The sequence below is a fragment of the Puma concolor genome, chromosome D4 (genome assembly GCF_028749965.1).
Source record: "Puma concolor isolate L17-30 chromosome D4, mPumCon1.1.hap2, whole genome shotgun sequence".
Classification (NCBI taxonomy): domain Eukaryota; kingdom Metazoa; phylum Chordata; class Mammalia; order Carnivora; family Felidae; genus Puma; species Puma concolor.
In genome coordinates this window covers 14,361,232-14,380,313 of record NC_141679.1, presented here as the reverse complement: position 1 = coordinate 14,380,313, position 19,082 = coordinate 14,361,232, and the positions used below count along the sequence as shown (strand labels likewise).

General features: G+C 38.5%; 1 protein-coding gene and 1 pseudogene across 3 annotated transcripts in view; one reads left to right on the top strand and one right to left on the bottom strand.

Moving 5' to 3' along the window:
- Positions 1 to 19,082, top strand: part of ABHD17B (abhydrolase domain containing 17B, depalmitoylase) — a 53,437-nt gene that overhangs the window by 10,427 nt on the left and 23,928 nt on the right. The window contains exon 3 of one of the 3 annotated variants that reach the window (XM_086685011.1): positions 1,763 to 1,861. The exons of the other annotated variants lie outside the window; for them this stretch is intronic. The gene's annotated coding sequence lies outside the window, so the exon portion shown is untranslated. The remainder of the gene's footprint in view (positions 1 to 1,762; positions 1,862 to 19,082) is intronic. 3 annotated transcript variants of the gene reach the window in all.
- Positions 7,502 to 13,951, bottom strand: LOC147574726 (small ribosomal subunit protein uS5 pseudogene; annotated as a pseudogene).

Below are 19,082 nucleotides of genomic sequence, written 5' to 3'. Positions count from 1 at the left end.
TAACTCATGAACTATTTCCTTTTGTTAACTTACTAGATACTTCTGGGTTTTGTTTATTATGACTTATTTTTAAAATTGCCAAAAGTCATTGTAAATCCAAATGTTTTTATTATTCTTTTTAAGATTTTATTTTTATGTAATCTGTACACCCAACATGGGATGGGGCTTGAACTTTGAACCCTGAGAACAAGAGTTGAATGTTCCATGGACCAGGCCAGCCAGGTGTCCCCAACTGTTTTCAGAAATAGGGCATCAGATTGCTCTAACATACCACCGCTTACTCTCTTACCTTGTCCCGGTTTGGGAATATTCTCCTGTATGCATAAACTTATTTGCTTATAGAAATGTAGCTATTGCCTAGTCAGCTGTAACAGCACATCTTTAATGAACACATTTTTGGGGGTTCCTACCAAAGTGAAGAACAGAGCTAAGTAGGCTCCATGTTCTTTAAATCTGAAGTTCTGCTTCTGCCTTTAATAATACTGGAAAGCAATTAGAGTAATACAGAAAAAAATCAAGGTTCAGAGACTTATAGCCACCATTCTTGCCAGCATTCTCCTCCCCTAGGTCCTGAAGGGTATGGACATGGTTAGCAAGACATTTGCTGATATTCCCTGATGTTGATGCTAAAAAAGGAAAAGGGAAGGACTCGGCTTCTTACTGTCTGGGTATCCTGGTCACTGGATAGTCTACTTTCAAATTTGAGTGAGGGTAGTCTCTGCCACCTGAGGCCTTCAGCAGCTGTCAGTTGACTACCCTAAGTAGATGCAAGGCAAGTCGCCTTTAAAGATAAACTTGCTGTTTTTATGGGTGTGTTAGGGCATTGATTGGTACCTTAGCACTTAAAGACAATATGCTGCACCTGGGGGCTACAGGCACAAATCATTTATTTTAAATGCCTGAACAATTTAAAAATGAATACTTCAGTGTCCAACTCTTGAGTACAGTTCACATCATGATCTCACAGTTCACTTCATGGAATCGTGCCCCACATTGGGCTCTGTGCTGACTGCAAAACCTGCTTGGGATTCTCTGTCTTCTCTCTCTGCCTCTCTCTCTCTCTCCATAAATAAACGGTTTTAAAAAAATGAATGCTTCAAGATGTAAATCCTTCTTGTTAGCACACATTTTATATCAAAAGAAACCCTCAAACATAACAGAATGTTGTTCCATTTTTGCCAAAAGGAAACTTAAATTATCTCTTCAAAATAATTCATGAGTACTAGCCTCTTTACAGTGGCCTCCCAAATTAATCAATTGGGAAGCATTTCAACTTTTTTTCTTTTTGGCCAGCCATCAAATAATCCTTTAGATAAAGTATTTCCCAACATTTTCAAAAGACACTCATGATATAACTTGATATATAAAAATATTACAGTTTTATAATCAGGAAATTGATTTGCTGTGTTGCATTTAATGGGAATTGGCCAGATAAAACATCTTTAGCTGGCAGATTAGTAATTTGTATGTGCAGTAATTGTCCTCAACTTAATGGTCTGTTTATTTAACTGCCTCTCTTAAGGATTTTAAATATATCAAAACGTGTTTTAATGCATAGAGTGCAGTGTAAATAGAAATACAGTTTGCTAACCATCATGATTTCCAGAAAGATTCAAGCCATAAGTTACATTAGTGTTGTGAATCCTGGTTCAAAACAAAATAAAATCTATTTTGATTATATTTAGCATGAACTCAGTTTATATTCTATCAGGTCTTTAGGTATAACTGTAAGTTCTTATTTTCTTTACTCTTTTTCATTTAGATTGTTATTGATCAGGTACTTCCTATGTAGTGCTAGAGAAAACACATGGTCACTGACCTCATAGTAAAGACCATAGGCATTTATTGAGTAAGCCCACAGGTGAATACACGACAGGGATCACAATTTTCAACTGAAATGGAAAAGAACTGGGTGCTATGAAAAGGAATAACCTAACTTACATTTGGGGTTGACAAGATCTCTCTGAAAAGGGGGCATTTGAGACTGGAATAATGAGAAATCAGGTAGAGAGTGTGCAAATCCTGAAGTGGAAACAACTTTCATGCTTTTAAAGAAATGGAAGGTGAGGAGAGCATCCACAACCATAAGTGATGAAAGGAGCGGTATCAAAATAAATTTGGAAAAGCTAACAAAGGCCTGATCGCGTAAGGTCTTTAAGAACCTGCGGAGGGGCGTCTGGGTGGCTCAGTCGGTTGAGCGTCCGGCTTTTCGGCTCAGGTCATGATCTCATGGTTCGTGAGTTCAAGCTCGGGGCCTGGAGCCTGCTTCGGATTCTGTGTCTGTCTGTCTGTCTCTCTCTCTCTCTCTCTCTCTCTCTCTCTCTCTCTCTCTCTCTGCTCCTCCCCTGCTCACACTGTGTCTCTCTCTCAAAAATAAATAAAGATTAAAAATAAATAAGTAGACATTCAAAAATTTAAAAAAAAAAAAGAACCTGTGGAGAAGTAAGATTTTCTTGGAAGTACTGAAGGAAGCCATAGAAGAGTTCCTAAGCAGGTTATCACCTTGTAGGCTGTATAGAAAAGAAATTGTAGATTTGGAGAACATATGGGAGAAATTCACACTTACTCTCAAATACTTTCCATTTGTTTGTTTACTCACACATTTTGAATTCCTTCTGTTGTCTTATTCTACATAACCCTGGTCAGTCCTTTCATTTGCGAAAGCTGGGAACTGTAGTAAAGCATAGAAAAGTAACTTAAGAGAATTGTGTGTCTTATCCACAGTTAAGGATAATAGAAATTGAATGACTTCTCCATTGAACTCTCTTTTTTGTATTTTTACTTTAAGCTATGGAGGCCAGTGTAAACTTCTTGCTATTTGATGCTGTTTTGACTTGTATTTAGTAATGCTCCATAGGTTTCCTTTTTTTGGAAAGCCATATTTAGAGACTATTTTTATATTCTTGGTATTATTAATAGAATGTACAATCAGATTTCTCTTTCTGTGGGGGCAGTGAGAGGAAGAGAACTGTATTTAGTTGTATAAAGAAAGATATGTGAACATAGGATATGATGCCAAAAAAATCCAGGCAGATTACAAAGGAAAAGCTTCCTTTTCCTTTGGGATTCAATATAATAAAATATTCTTGGGGCGCCTGGGTGACTCACTCAGTTAAGCATCTGACTTGGCTCCTGATCTTGCGGTTCGTGAGTTCAAGCCCCTCATCAGGCTGTCTGCTGTCAGCGAGGAACCGACTTCAAATCCTCTGTTCCCCCTTCCCCTCTGCCCCTTCCCTGTTCATGCTCGCTCGCTCTGTTTCTCTAAATAAATAAATAAGTAAATAAATAGAGATTTAATAAAATAAAATATTCTTGCTGGAAAGCTCCAGCTCTCTCATTAAAATTGACACACTTAGGGATATAAGAATTCATTTTAAATAAAATTATAACTACAACCTGATTGGTATGTAACCCAATTAATGAAGGATGAATGGACTACCCATATTTAATGCTTGCTTTCTCTTTCATCCTAACAAGTATTTACGCCAGAGGTACACTACACATGTAGATCACCAAAAAACTACCTATCGGATACTTCTCAAATCAGATATCAAAGATTTGCTCCAGCGGTTTTTTTGCAAGCCTCTGTTCCTCTTCTCTAGTTGCATTACTTGGCATTAAGCATCAGAAATGTTGTTCTCTGTCAGTTTTGACTAAGACTTTGTAGATGTCGTGTAGAAATTTTCTCTAAAAGGAAACAAGTCTGGAATATTCACTTATTTCTTTGCTACTTGCCTCTTTAAAAAAAATACAAGATGAAATTTTTTATTAACAGAAACATCCAGTAAATCAAGATTATCTTTATTTTGCAGAGTACATGTATGTACTACTAATGTGAAGAAACATTACTTTTAAATGTAGTCAAGTGTTGGAGCACCTGGGTGGCTCAGTCGGATGAGTGTCCGACTTCAGCTCAGGGCATGATTTCACAGTTTGTGGGTTCGAGCTCTGCTTTGAGCTTTGTGCTGACAGCTCAGAACCTGGAGCCTGCTTCACATTCTGTGTGTGTGTGTGTGTGTGTGTGTGTGTGTGTGTGTCTCAAATAAACATTAAAAAAATTTTTAAATGTACTCAAGTGTTGATATTTAACTGAACGATGTGGTTTATACATTTTGCAATATGATAACCATTTGTTGATTTTCTACCTTCCTAATAGTGTGTTTCACATGCCTCCATGTAGTAGGTTGAAATATGTGCCTTTTTGAGGCTTCTTTTTGATATTCTTAAATTTGAAATCTTAAAATTTAAATAAATTCTTGGGGTGCCTGGGTGGCTCAGTCAGTTAAGCATCTGACTTTGGCTCAGGTCATGACCTCACGGTTCGTGATTTTTGAGCCCCACATTGGGCTCTCTGCTGTCAGTACAGAACTTTGGATCTTCTGTCTCTCTCCTCTCTGTCCCTTCCCTGCTCACACTCTCTCTAGTTCAAAAATAAACATTATAAAAAAAAGTAATTCTTCAGCAGTACCATAGTTACCAAGTCACTGTGCTCCGCTTAAGTCATTGGTATGCAGTTGCCTAAATGACTGTATCATTCTGTCTAATGCGTGTGTAAAGAACTACAGTCGTTTCTATACGTTGTTGAACAGAGATTTGTTTCTAAATTTTAAGTTTTTAAAATGTTTTCATTTATCTAATTCTTCCCTTTTCCAGTTTTTCCCCCTCCTTTCTACTATGCACCCTTTGCTTTAGTTCTTTCTTATGATCGTACTCTTACCTGTATTATTCTCTCACCCCGGAGAGTTTTTTCTCTGCTTTTGGAAATCACATCCTAGTCTCAGTTCTAACTTCACAAAGTTTCTTCTAATTATTGGTATCTACGTTTGATTTCTGAAGCTTAAAATCTACCCCATGTTCTGTAAGTACTTAATTTTTTATAAGATGAAAAGAGCGTTGATTTATTAATAATAAATTATACGTATCATTCATTATAATACATTTAATATATTGACTACCAATTTACAAAAGAACACATGAATTTAGGATAAAAAGAGACTTGAATGAACATGAAACTAGTTGCCATATGTTTTCAACTGAAGAAAAAACCTCAGAGCCATTAAATGATTTACCAAAAGTCTGAAAGAATTTAAATTGACTCTCAATTGATCAGGTGTGCTGTTGTTTTCTTTAATTAGGCATGTAAACTTTTTTTTTGAAGTAATTCTAGTTCTTGTTATGTACTCCTGAAGAAAACGTACACAAAAGGTAAAATTTTCATGTTTGAAGAAACATTGACAAAATGTTGATTTGTTGAGATAGGAAAGGTATTAAGCACAAGTGAGGGTGACAAGTGGTGATTACACATTTTCTAGGAGTAGTGGTGTTTCTTCAAATCTGTACTTACTGATGAGTATAGCTAAGGAAACGCAGCTGGCAGGAAGAGGAAAAGGAAGTGGTGGAGATGGCAGCGTGTATAGATGGCCAGACTGTTGGTAGACCGACTGAAGGCCATATTAGTGAGGACTGACCGACTTGTTACAGTCTGTGTAAAGAGAGGCAATGATGTTGTTCAGGAATACTACTCTTGACCTCATAAGTGCCATAATCCCTCCCTGTATCCCCACTAAACATAGAAATTATATAGATGGAGAAGGACTGATAGACTAATAGGAGGAATATACTTACGTGCTGCTTATCATGCAGTTCTGTTGTTCTTTTCTCCACATGGTTGATAAAAATACCTTTTTCAAAATGAATATTTGGAGGGACAGTTGAAATTCTACTCTCATCCACTCTGTGGATCAAAACCACCATGTCATTTGGTTTGGTTTTGCTTCTTATTTGCTGAAACAGATTTATATCTGCTTTAATGCTTTATTAAATAAGTGGTAGGGTAACACTGACTTAATTTAAATAACTGAAGTTTCACTCCTTCACCAAATAAACATTTTTAAGAGGTTATCTCAGAACTGGCCTAGTGAAAGAGCCTATTCTTTTGAGAATTAATGTTTAATACATAAATGCTGATTTGGACCACTTCCATTTTCAGTCTGTCAATAATAGAGAAGAATGTCATCAAAACAAGGCATTAGAAATTTCTTTCCTTTCAAAAGGGAGTCTTTGGGGGGCCGCCTGGGTGGCTCAGTTGGTTGAGTGAGTGGTGGAGCATCCGACTTGGGCTCAGGTCATGATCTTGTGGTTCGTGAGTTCCAGTCCCGTGGACAGTTCCAGCCTGTGCTGGCAACTCAGAACCTGGGGTCTGCCTCAGAATCTGTGTCTCTTTTGACCCTCCCCTGCTCACACTCTGTCTCTGTCTCTCCCTCCATGTCTCCCCCCCCCCCCGTCTCTCCCAAAAACTGAATAAAAACATTAAAAAATGTTTTTTCTTAAAAAAAGGAGTTTTTGGACAAAATGTTAAAGTAGAAGATAAAAGCTAAAGAAACTAAGGGAAAAGGTAACTGTCAGAGAAAAAAAGATAAGACCCTAGGTACATTTAATAAGAGGAAAGTCGAAGAGTCCAAAAAACCTTTTGGAATGAATAAATTATTACTTTGTTCCCATTATATTCAGACACTTACTCCATTAGTCGTTCTTAGCTACTTTATACTTACATTCAAGATTAAGAGGCCTGTATCCTAGAATGTAATTTAAGTGCCATTGAATTCAAGCCTTTGATGTTAGAGATAAGGAGGCTGAGATCCAGGGAAAGTGACTTCCTTAATGTCTCAGAGCTAGTTAGTGTGAGAGTAGGGAATAGAATCCAGCCTTTCTCATTCATAGACCAGGGTTCTTTATACTATACCACAGGCCAGTTATGGAAAAAAAACATTTTTAAAGGTGGGAGGATGAAACCTGATACGTAGTTAAATTGACAGTAGTCATTGTGTATACTTTTATATGTTCTTCTGATTTTTAAAATAAATGATAGTTGACATTTCTTCCTCACTGTAAGGAGAAGCTCATGATTTTTTCCAGCCCTTGACATTGTTAGAAGTTTTGTGTCTTAGGAAGTAGTTTCTTTGCTAGATGATTTCATATCCTATATAACAAGGTTACAAGAAGTTAATAATATGGATCTGTTAAAGCCCTCTAAGCCAACTGTTATTAATTTTATAACTTATTGGAGCTCCTCTTTATAGGGAGAAAGAGAGCTGTAACTTTTCTTGAATTAATCTTTAGGTAAGAAGCGTAAATCAATCTATTAGCATTAATTGGCATTTAAAATTATTTCTAGTTATAAATTTATGTGTCTTCCATAAAAATTTTCTTATTCCCTACTTTGTGGAGTCTACAAGTAGATATCCCAAGCCTTATTTTATTCTAAGAAGTTTTCCATATAACAGCCCCAAAGCTTCTGGAAGTATACACACACACACACACACACACACACACACACACACACACACACAATATTCCTAACCCAAAAAGAACCCTTTATGTATCAACATGAAAATGTATACATAGACTTGATGAATTTTCTCTTTTCTAGTTTTCTTTTTAATCATGACATTTGCCTTTTTTTTCTTTAACAGGCTTTAATTATCTTCTTTCTTGTTTAAGACTATGTGGTAAACACAACTGGAGCCTGTGCCCTCTGCACAGAGACTCTGGTGTGTGTCTTTACAAGATGGTCAGTGAATTCCTGATAGGGAGACTTGATGAACATTCTCTTTCCAGAGGTCAGGGAGGGGAGACAGGTGTAGGTCTTGGGAATCAAAAGTGTCCTTGGTGAAGTTGCCCGGGGGGCAGGGCAGACCCTGGCTGGCGTGTAGCAGGCGTCAGTACTGTCATCGTCCGCATCTTCTTGGGCTCAGGGACGGAGACAGTGCCAGTGCCCCTGGGGCTGAGGATGAGACCGACCAGCACAGAGCGACAGCGGCTGCTCACCCTGCATGGGACAGTGTGGGGCCTGATGATCTTGTTCCCCGAGTCACCTCGCCACACAGGTCACTGGAAAGCTTGGCGGAGATTATGGCCTCACGGATAGCAGTGGCTACCTCCCTGGAGCACTTAACACCCAGTTAAGTCCACAATGGACATGTCCATTGTCCTCTCCGATGACAACAAATACCTAGAACCTGGTCCACTGGGAGTCTGCTTTTGTGCCAACATAGTCTTCAAAACCTTATCCTTGAGGGATGCCCCCAGGAAAAAGTCAGTAATATCATATTCCTTGGTGGGCAGGGAGAAGAGATAGATCTCCTCCAGGAAGTGATCTTCATGTCTTTGACCAGGCGGCACAGCTTGGTCATGGGGATCCACTCCTTTTCCTCGGCCTTGACTCTGTGAGCTCTGTGGTCTTGGCGGCTTCGACTCCCACCACGACCCTGACCCCTGGATGCTGCTGTAAAAGCCACCAGAAGCTACCGCTCTGGCCTCCCATCACAGGACCCTTCCACAGCACTGGTGTCTTCCACCATTTGGTGTTTTCTCTTTTCTCAGGGAAGCACATTTGCCTTTTAAAAGGTGGGGATAGGGGTGTCTGGGTGGCTCAGTCCATTAAAGCCTCTGACTTCTGCTCATGTTATGACCTCAGTGTTCACAAGTTAGAGCCCAAGCCTTATGTTGGGCTCTGCTGACAGCTCAGAGCCTGGAGCCTGCTTCAGATTCTGTCTCCCTCTCTCTCTGCCCCTCCCTGGCTCACACTCTCTCAATAAATAAACAAAGAAACAAACACACAAACATTTAAATAAAAGGTGGGAAGAAAGTGATAGTCCTTTGTCCTCAGGAAGGAGTTTGTGTATGTCTTTTAGGAGAAGAGAAATGTGTATATCCCTGTTTCTTCAGTTGATATTAGCGTGATAATTTTAGTACCTTTTTACAGATCTTCTGTGAAAAGCTGGCAGCCTTACTCTAAAACTCTGGCATCTCATTATATTCACAGACCAGAATTCTAATCCTCTCCCCTCCCCAGTTATCTGTAAATCTACCTCCAATAAGGGCTCAAGGTATTTTTTTAGAAGTATAATATCTTGACCAAGTCCTCTGGAACCTCCACTGGGAAGGTGAAAGAACTAGGGGTATTCCTTAATGGCCAGGTGAAGGCATATTCCCAGACCAAGAATAAGAAGTCTGCTACCAGAATTGTAATTTAGTTTGTGTGCAGTGCCAAAAGAGAAAAAAGAAATTGAAGTCAGGAGTACAAAGTAGAAATTCCTGCCTAGAACTGAGACTATTAATCATATGAGAAGTAAAGTTCGGGACAGAATGAGTATTTACAGAATCAAGGTATAGGTAGGTTAACATCCAGGTTGGTTTCTTTTGTGACGGAAAAGCCTCCGTGCAACTTTGGAGATCTCCGTCACATACATGCAAAAGGGATGAGTTTTTATAGCTTTTCAGATACTTCTATAAAAAGTAAGATGCCATAGTCATTCTAGATTGGGTGCATGGTAAGACTTGAGGATAAAATGAATATGTAACAGAAATCTTAACTGAAGAACTTCCAGACTTTTGAGAAGATTGTTTTCAGGGCACTCTGTTATTAAATGTTTTGGATGCTGCTTCTACAAACTTTGCATACAGTTTTGGCAGTTCTAGAACCACAGATGTTCTTTTTCTTTTTTTAATGTTTATTTTTGAGAGACAGACAGAGCATGAGCAGGGGAGGGGCAGAGAGAGGGAGACACAGAATCCGAAGCAGACTCCAGGCTCTGAGCTGTCAGCACAGAGCCTGACGTGGGGCTCAAACTCAAAAACTGTGAGATGATGACCTAAGCCAAAGTCAGATGGTTAATTAATCAACAGAGCTACACAGGAGGCCCTCTTTTTTTTTTTTTTTTTAATGTTTATTTATTTTGAGAGAGAGAGCTAGTGGGGGAGGAACAGAGAGTGGGAGAGATAGAGAATCCCAAGCAGGCTCTGCTCTGTCATCACAGAGCCTGAAGTGGGGCTTGAACTCATGACCTGAGCCAAAATCAATAGCTGGACGCTTAGCTGACTGAGCAACTGAGGCATCCCCGGATATTCTTAATAGTGGTGCTAGCTCAGGTGATTTTCAGGTTTGACCCCAAGCTGATAACCTACTGATTTCAATTTTGCATGGGATTGATTATAAAGAGTACCTAGCTCAGAACCATCCACATAAGGGTTTGTCCAACGTCAAGTCTGAGAGCAGTATATCACTGTATTGCCATTTGGGGTAGAGGATGTTAATAAGAAACAATTTATTAAGCATTAGAGTATTGACTAGATGGCATGGTAGAGGGTAAAGGCTTGATACATTCTTCAGATTACCCAGACTTTTCAAAGAAAGGTAATGTAGCACTTTCCTACTTTACAGATCAACATTGGCTTATAGCCTTCTTTTTTGTTTTTAAGTTGTATTTATTTACTTTGAGAGAGAGACAGAGAATCCCGAGCAAGCTCTGCCTTGTCAGTGCAGAGCCCAACATGGGGCTCGAAGTCATGAACCATGAGATCATGACCTAAGCCAAAACCAAGAGCTGGTCACTTAACCAACTGTGCCACCCAGGTGCCCCTGGCTTATAGCCTTCTTAATGCACCCCTAGTTCAGTCAAAGCTGGTCTAAGAGGGCAGAACAAGCAGCAGTGAGAACGGTTCCTGAAATGTCACTTAAAGTTGGCAGAGCTGAAATTTTCCACACTGCTCTTCTGCAAAAAGCAGGAAAATCTTGAGTAAGATGCAAAAAATAGTTAATTCAGCCCTGGGAGACAATATGCCCATTTGACCAGGACATAGGCCTTAGGCATGTAACTAGGTCTAGTCAGTCCTTGAAGGGTTATAGTATCTTGGCTTCCATATCTAAGAACACCTTCCTGATGGCAACCACTGAAACTCAAATTGTTGTTGACATGGTGGGGGAGACAGAGGATAGGACTTCTAAGCAATGTGTAATCATGGGGTTGGTGATTTGTACTTGGCCCCACAACTGACAGAGAGTAAAGGAGCAACATAAACACATGCTCTCCTCAAAGCCCCTGTCAGAGTCTAGGTCAAAGTTCCTGTGTAACATCCTTGTGCATTTATCCACCTACTTTCCCTTGATAATGGTACTTCATTGGATAGGGATGACTTTTGGTCTCACTGTGAATGTGTCCATTGGGTTAGTACAAGGTCTACCAAGCTTTCCATTGCTCAGGAGTCTACCATATCCATGCCTCCTAACAATTCCAAGAGACGCTCTTCTCAGGGAGATGAAAATTCTGAAATGAAACATAAAAAAAAGAGGGATGGATTTGGATCCAGCCACCCTAGGTTTTTTTCCTGTTTAGAACTGAGACATTTTAGGTGGCCTACCTTTGTTAAAATGGTCTGTCACTCTGAAGCACAAGCAGAATTGTCATCAGGCTTCCTGCCAGTAAACTCAATTATCATATACGTTGCCTTCAGATCTTTTTCAGTTACAAGCCACCCAGGGTCCCCAGTGGACCCAATGGCTCTCAGACTGGGGATTAGTCTGCCGTCTCACGAGGTACACTGGGCAGCCAGTTTGCCTCCCTTTACAGTGAGTGCCTTCTGCACATTATTATCTTTAGCCCCCTCTACCCAAGTAGAAGCTTGGATTTAGTGTAGGGGTTGGGTGGATGATTTATGTGCTTGTAAGCATGGAGCTAAGAGTGATTTGAAAGTGAAATAAAGCACATAACCAAGTCTTAAAAATTGAAGGGAGAATTCAGGCATAAGGAAACTGGACAGAAACTCAAACTTCAGATAGAAGGTAACAGAATAAAACTCAGAAATATCAGGCTAGAGAAAGAGGGCTCAAAAAGAAAGTAAAATATAGGGGCGCCTGGGTGGCTCAATCGGTTAAGCATCCGACTTCCCTCAGGTCATGATCTCATGGTTTGTGGGTTTGAGCCCCGCATCAGGGGGGCTGTGCTGATAGCTGTCTTTGCTGACAGCTCAGAGCCTGGAACCTGCTTCGGATCCTGTGTCTCCCTCTCTCTGCCTCCCCCATTCACACTGTGTGTGTGTCTCTCTCTTTCAAAAATAAACATTAAAAAAAAAAAAAGTAAAATGTAATACAACATGTATTACAAACATGTAATACAAAATGTATTACAAAATGTAATACAACAACAATGGCCACAAGTACCTTAGTGGGAAAGGAATTATTCAAGGGCTCCAAAGTGGCTCACATTCCAAGCTGGTTTATGTATCACCAATACCAATTCCGTCTCTGTTTCCATGCTAACGCATAGCCCAGGGAGGTTGCCAAGCTTTCATAGAAACAAATCATTCAGGGCGCCTCGGTGGCGCAGTCGGTTAAGCGTCCGACTTCAGCCAGGTCACGATCTCGCGGTCCGTGAGTTCGAGCCCCGCGTCGGGCTCTGGGCTGATGGCTCAGAGCCTGGAGCCTGTTTCCGATTCTGTGTCTCCCTCTCTCTCTGCCCCTCCCCCGTTCATGCTCTGTCTCTCTCTGTCCCAAAAATAAATAAACGTTGAAAAAAAAAATTAAAAAAAAAAAAAAAAGAAACAAATCATTCAACAGCACATTTAAGGCTTGGAGATAGAATTCTGGTACCAGTGACTGATTGGATCTCAGCTCTTAGTGTTTTCTTGGAACAGAAAACCTCTCAGTTTGAATTTCAGATTTGTGTTAGGTCTTGCTTATTTTACTTAATTCTCAAAGCAACCCTGTGAGATAGGTAGTATTCCCATTATACATCATTGCAAGGACAGACCTCTTCATCTGTCCTCAAGTAATTGACACTGAATGGTGAATCTATTAATTCTAAAAGTCTGACTATCAGACATTGTTCAATAGACTCATTTTATTAGCAGTTTCTGTGCGGTAGGCAGCATTGTTTTGTGAGGTATCATCCATTTCTCTGACTTCATTGGGGTAGACAGCTACTACAGAAGTGTTTGTTTTTTAAATACTTTATTAAGGTGTAATTGACCATAAGCTGCACATATTAAAAGTACACAATTTGATTTTTTTTCAGTTGAAGTATAGTTGACCATAAGTATTTTTAAAAAGAGTTAAAAATAGGGGGAAAAGATAGTAAGAGACAACAGATCAAAAAACTTTAAAACAAAAAACATGTTAGTAAATCTAATTATTGACTATAAGAAAATACAACTAATTTTTCTTTAGCACAGAGAGAACACTCCCCAACTAAATTATATGAGGTTAACATATAATCTACAAAAACCTGACGAGTGTATGAAAATAGACCATGAAAGGCCATTCTCAATCATTAAATATAAATGAAAAAATTCTATGTAAACTATTAGCAAAGTGAGTCTGGTAATACATTAAAAAGATTTACATTATCACCAAATTAGGATTATTCCACGAATGTCAAGTTGGCTTTTTGGAATTTATCCTGTTAAAGCTCTGAAAAACTAGGAAAGAAGGAAACTTCCTTAATCTCTAAAGGACATCCATAAAAATTCTGTAGGAAAAGTTATCCTTAGAAAAAGAATACCATCAGTGTTTCAACATTAAGAAAGTGTGCTGGAATTCTGGTAGTAAAGTGCCGTAAAAGAAGAAAAAACAATTAGAGAATAAGAATTTACAAAAACTCACATGTGTATTGTCAGTGCACAAAAACATTGCATTTCTATACATCAACAAAGATAAGAAAGTAGAATTTTTTTTTTTTTTTTTTTTTAATTTACATCCAAGTTAGCATGTAGTGCAACAATGATTTCAGGGGTAGATTCCTCAATGCCCCTTACCCATTTAGCCCCCCCCCCCCCACACACACAACCCCTCCAGTAACCCTCTGTTTGTTCTCCATATTTAAGAGTCTCTTATGTTTTGTCCCCCTCCCTGTTTTTATACTATTTTTGCTTCCCTTCCTTTGTGTTCATCTTTTCTGTGTCTTAGAATCATATGAGTGAAGTCATATGATATTTGTCTTTTTCCAACTGACTAATTTCGCTTAGCATAATACCCTCTAGTTCCATCCACGTAGTTGCAAATAGAATTTTTAAAAAGCTGTAAATAGGGATATCTTGTTCAAGAATATAAATTATACACTGAAAGATTTCAGTTCTTCCCAAATTAATTTCTAGATGCAGTACCATTCGTTGACATCTTAACAGAGTATCACTTACATTCATTAACGTATCAAAGTTAATCCAAATGATAAATCCCCATGGGTTGGTAGTACAGATGTTACTACAAACTGATGCCACCTTTGAGAACAGTTTGGTGGTCCATTTAATAATATTGAAGGGTAGATCCAAAGACTTGTGAAATCCTTACACATTTGAAGCTCACTGAAATAATATTATTTTCACATAATAAGTAAAATTTGCCCTTTTTATTTTATTTATTTATTTAGTTAGTTTTTAGTTTTATTTAAGTAATCTCTACACCCAACGTAGAATTGGAACTCACAATCCTTGGTTTAAGAGCCACATGCTCTTCTGATTAAGCCAGCCCCAAAACACTCCAAAATTTGCCTTTTTAAAAGAGCGACCTCAATCTTCAGAAAGAGCAAGCAAAGCTGTGAATATATAGATACCAGTTCAGATTTTACTTATTTTTTGCCGTCTGGTAACCAAAACCACTTCCTCTTTCCCCAGATACATTCTCTCACATTCTGAACCACTTATTTTCTTCATCCAGTCTTAGTTTTTTTTAAATGTTTATTTTTGAGACAAAATCTGAAGCACATTCCAGGCTCTGAGGTGTCAGCACAGAGCCCAACGCGCGGGGCTCAGACTTAACGAACCCTGAGATCAAGACCTGAGCCCAAATCGGGCACTTAACCAAGTGAGCCACCCAGGTGCCCCTGGATTTTTTTTTAACTTAATATTTGTTGGGGTTTTTGGATATGAAATGGGAAGGTCTTTCATCCTTATTTTTCTTCTGCTGCTGGATTTATTATTCTCTCTCCATGTTCACACCATAGCAAAACGTTTCATTCTTACACACTAATTTAACTCTGTGATTAAAGAGCATGTCCCCTGGACCCAAACTGCTGAATATGAAAACTGGTTTTACTATTTACTAGCAGTGTGATCTTAGAAGATTTAAACTTCTCTGTTTCTTCTTCTCTAAATTGGGCCAGGGGGAGGATAATGGCATCTGTCTTATAGGGTTGTTCTGAGGATTAAATAAGGTTAATACTTAGGAAGGTTTTATAGGATCTAGCTACATATAATTGTATTTTTATAAATGAACAGTAGCTTGGCTTTCATAACCTACCACAGTTTCAAACCTGCAAATTTAGATTCTTCAGTGTGAAAGTTAGTGATAATACTATTTGATTTGTCTTGTTTTATGACCTTAAGCTCAGCTAACATGGGCTTTTGAGTGACTTCTGTGTGACAGCCATTGCGAGAAGTAGATATACTTGAATGTTAAGTATATGAAATGAAATATGTATGTAATAAGGTTCAAAACGTTGGTAATTTACAAAGTAGTCAGTTGGCTAATTATACAAAAAAGAAACATTTTTAAGCCCAGGAAGTCTAGCTCCTTGAAACCGGACTTCCTGGGCCCTTTCTATACATTTCCATACTTTAAAAAATTTTTTTTAGCATTTATTCATTCTTGAGAGACAGAGACAGAGTGGAAGCGGGGGAGGGGCAGAGAGAGAGAGGGAGACACAGAATCAGTAGCCGGCTTCAGGCTTTGTGAGCTGTCAGCACAGAGCCGGACGCAAGGCTCAAACTCACGAGCCGCGAGATCATGACCTGAGTCGAAGTCGGACGCTCAACCGACTGGCCACCCAGGTTCGCCATACATTTCCATACTTTCAGAAGATACTTTTCTGAAAGGTGGCTCAGTCGGTTGAGCGTCCGACTTCAGCTCAGGTCATGCATGATCTCACGGCTCCTGAGTTCGAGCCCCGCGTTGGACTCTGTGCTGACAGCTCGGAGCCTGGAGCCGCCTTCAGATTCTGTGCCTCCCTCTCTCTTTGCCCCAACCCACTCGCATTCTGTCTGTCTCTCTCTCTCTCAAAAATAAATAAACATTAAAAAAAATTTTTTTTAAATAAAAAGATGTATGGAGTGGAATTTAATTTTCTAGTGATAATTCAGTGTACTGTAGATATAAAATGTTAAAAACTTTTTAAACTTAGAGAATTTGCAGGGTAAATGTTTAAATATAAATTTAAACTGGGTGGGTCAGTTGGTTAGGTGTCCGACTTAGGTCCAGGTCATGATCCCGTGCTTCATTGGTTTAAACTCCATGTCCGGCTCTGTGCTGACACCTCAGAGCCTGGAGCCTACTTCAGATTCTGTGTCTCCCTCTCTCTCTGCCCCTCCCATTTGCACTCTGTCTCCCAAAGATAAAAATAAATATTACAGAAAAATTTTTTTAATTGAAATACATAAAGTTTTATTATAGGACCTTAAGTATTGTTGTTGTTGTTGTTGTTGTTAAGTAAACTCCACCCCCAACATGCAGCTTGAACTCAAAATCCCAAGATCAAGAGTTGCATTCACTCCCGACTGAGCCAGCCAGGAGCCCCAGGAACTTTTTTTTCTTTTTTTGAATACTTGAGAGCTCACATAATTTTCATGTATCATATGTTAAATTTTTAAGTATATTTACCTCCAACTTTAAAATTTACTTTGAAATATTAGCCAGTTTTATTTAACTATACAAGTTGCTGGATGTGACATCTCTTTGTTTTTGATTGATGGAAAGTAAGAATTCAAACAATAAATCTACATTAGAGTAAAACTAAAAATATTTTTATGCTTTTCGAAACATTATTCCCTACCAAAAGAAATGAAATCAGAGACTGTAACAGATGTTTATTCACCCACGTTCATAATAGCATTGCTCTCAGCCAACAAGTGTCCGACAGATTAATAAATAAGGAAAATGTGGTATATACATAAAGTGGGATATTATTCAGCTTTTAAAAGGGAAGGAGATTCTAACATGCTACAATGTGATAAACGTAAAGATACTATGCTAAGTGGAATAAGCCAGTCTCAAAAGGACAAATAGGATATTTTATATGACAAATATCATATGATCCAGCTGATGGTGATGAGTGCAACATAATGTAAATGTACTAATGCCACAGAATTGCACACTTAAAAATGCTTAAAATGATAAATGTTATGTATATTTTACCACAATTTTTTAAACTAAGCATTGTTTCCCCACAGTGGCCAGGAGATAAAGAAATCACTAATTTTGGAAGATAGTTATAAGATTCAGAAATCTCTCTCACCCCCTCACAAACACCTGCACATTCCTCCTCTACCTTTATTACCTCCCCCTCTCCCAAATTATAAGTCATTAACTATAACTTGCCTAATACAAATTAATGTCCTTGAGGTGCTTTGTTTTTAGTTGTTGGGGGGAAGCTTTGAGCATATCTGAAGTTTGTCAAATTATAAATTTCTTTATTCTTTTACATGCTACAGAATATTGAATGAATCAGAAGTGAGAATTTAAAAGCATCTTAGTCATAAAGTTGCATAAGGAAGAATCCTTAATATCTAGTCCAAACTTCTCATTTTAGAGAAAAAGAAAATTGTATATAAAGAGCTTGACTTTCCTAAACTCCCAACTTTTTAGTAGTAAAATTAGAACTGAAAGCCAAAGCCAGGTCTCTTAATTGTTAGCTTAGTGGTTTCTGGCCCACCTTGTACCTGTTAGAAGCCCTAATTGCATTACTAGATCAAATAGTTTGAGCTAAACTATTTTGTGTCCTTGAGTATTTATAAAGTATCTTCTATTCCCATTAAGCATGATAAACAGAAGACACTTGTTTGTGCCATAGGCAGAGATAGATGGATGGTGGGTGGGTGTGTGTGTGTGTGTGTGTGTACAAGGTGTATGTGAGAGAGAGATTTGAGACTTGAGTCCTATTCTCACATAAGGTAGTATATCCCCAGTAATCTTCTTTATTTTATTAGAATGAACAGTGAAGAACCAATCCCACAGCATGAAAATCCAAGATGAACAGGGCAACAAACATTATCCAAAAAACACAGATGGACAGAACAACAAAAATCTGTCTACATTAATATTCTAAGACAGATTTGAGAGGATGATATTGCACCCATAAAACTAAAACAGAATCCTAATGTTAGAATTGATTCTACACTCTAGAATATTAAAGTAATGATCTGTAAGATGAACTTACAAGAAATTCCCTAGAGCACAGAGCTGAAAGAGATGGGAAAAGGAAAGAAAAGTAGGTATAATAGATGATCCTAGGAGTTTTAAATTGGAATTCCTAATGGAACAGAGACAGTAGAGGAAATAATTTTTAAAAAAATAATAGAAGGAAAAGTCTTTGCTAAATCAAGTCCTGGGGTTTTTGATCAAAAGGACCTGCTAAATGCAAATAGAATGGATGAAAAATAACACACACGTTGATTTCAGAGCTAAAGAAAGATAAAGGAGAATCTTGTCAATTTTTTGTGAGATAGAGAGGGCATCACTTCAAAAAACAAAAATTAGATTGGTGTTACACATCACCATAGGATGCTAGAAGATGTGAGACAATAATTTAAATTTTGAGGGAAAGTTTTAAAAACAATCTATAATTGTGAAGCATGCCTACCTAGTTTCTCCTAGGTTTGAAACCAAAATAAGAGCTTTTTGAAAGTATCTGTGTAAAAATCTGTTTTTCTTCCCCAGGTCCTTGGGAAGAAGGCAGGGCAAAAGGCTTGGAAATATATTACAACAAAACCAAAGAATCTCACCAAAAGGTTAAAATGTGAGATTAAGAAACAACACAAATACGTAATGAAAAATGAAATTCTGGGTAGACCAACAACTGTGCTATGTACTGGCCCAGATCATAATTGTTTCAGGTTAAAACAGAACTCACTGGGGTCTGAGAATGTCTTCAAAAACAACATGGATTCTGTTGGCACAGATTCCAAGAGTAAGAAGTTAGAATGTGTTAAATATGCTAAAAAGGGGCGCCTGGGTGGCGCAGTCGGTTAAGCGTCCGACTTCAGCCAGGTCACGATCTCGCGGTCCGTGAGTTCGAGCCCCGCGTCAGGCTCTGGGCTGATGGCTCAGAGCCTGGAGCCTGTTTCCGATTCTGTGTCTCCCTCTCTCTCTGCCCCTCCCCCGTTCATGCTCTGTCTCTCTCTGTCCCAAAAATAAATAAACGTTGAAAAAAAAAATTTAAATATGCTAAAAAGCTTGTGGGGTAAAATTAGTCTCTTCAGAAAGTCCAAATATGAAGCAAATTGACATGTGCCTTATTTTTGAGCAATTACCTGAGTGT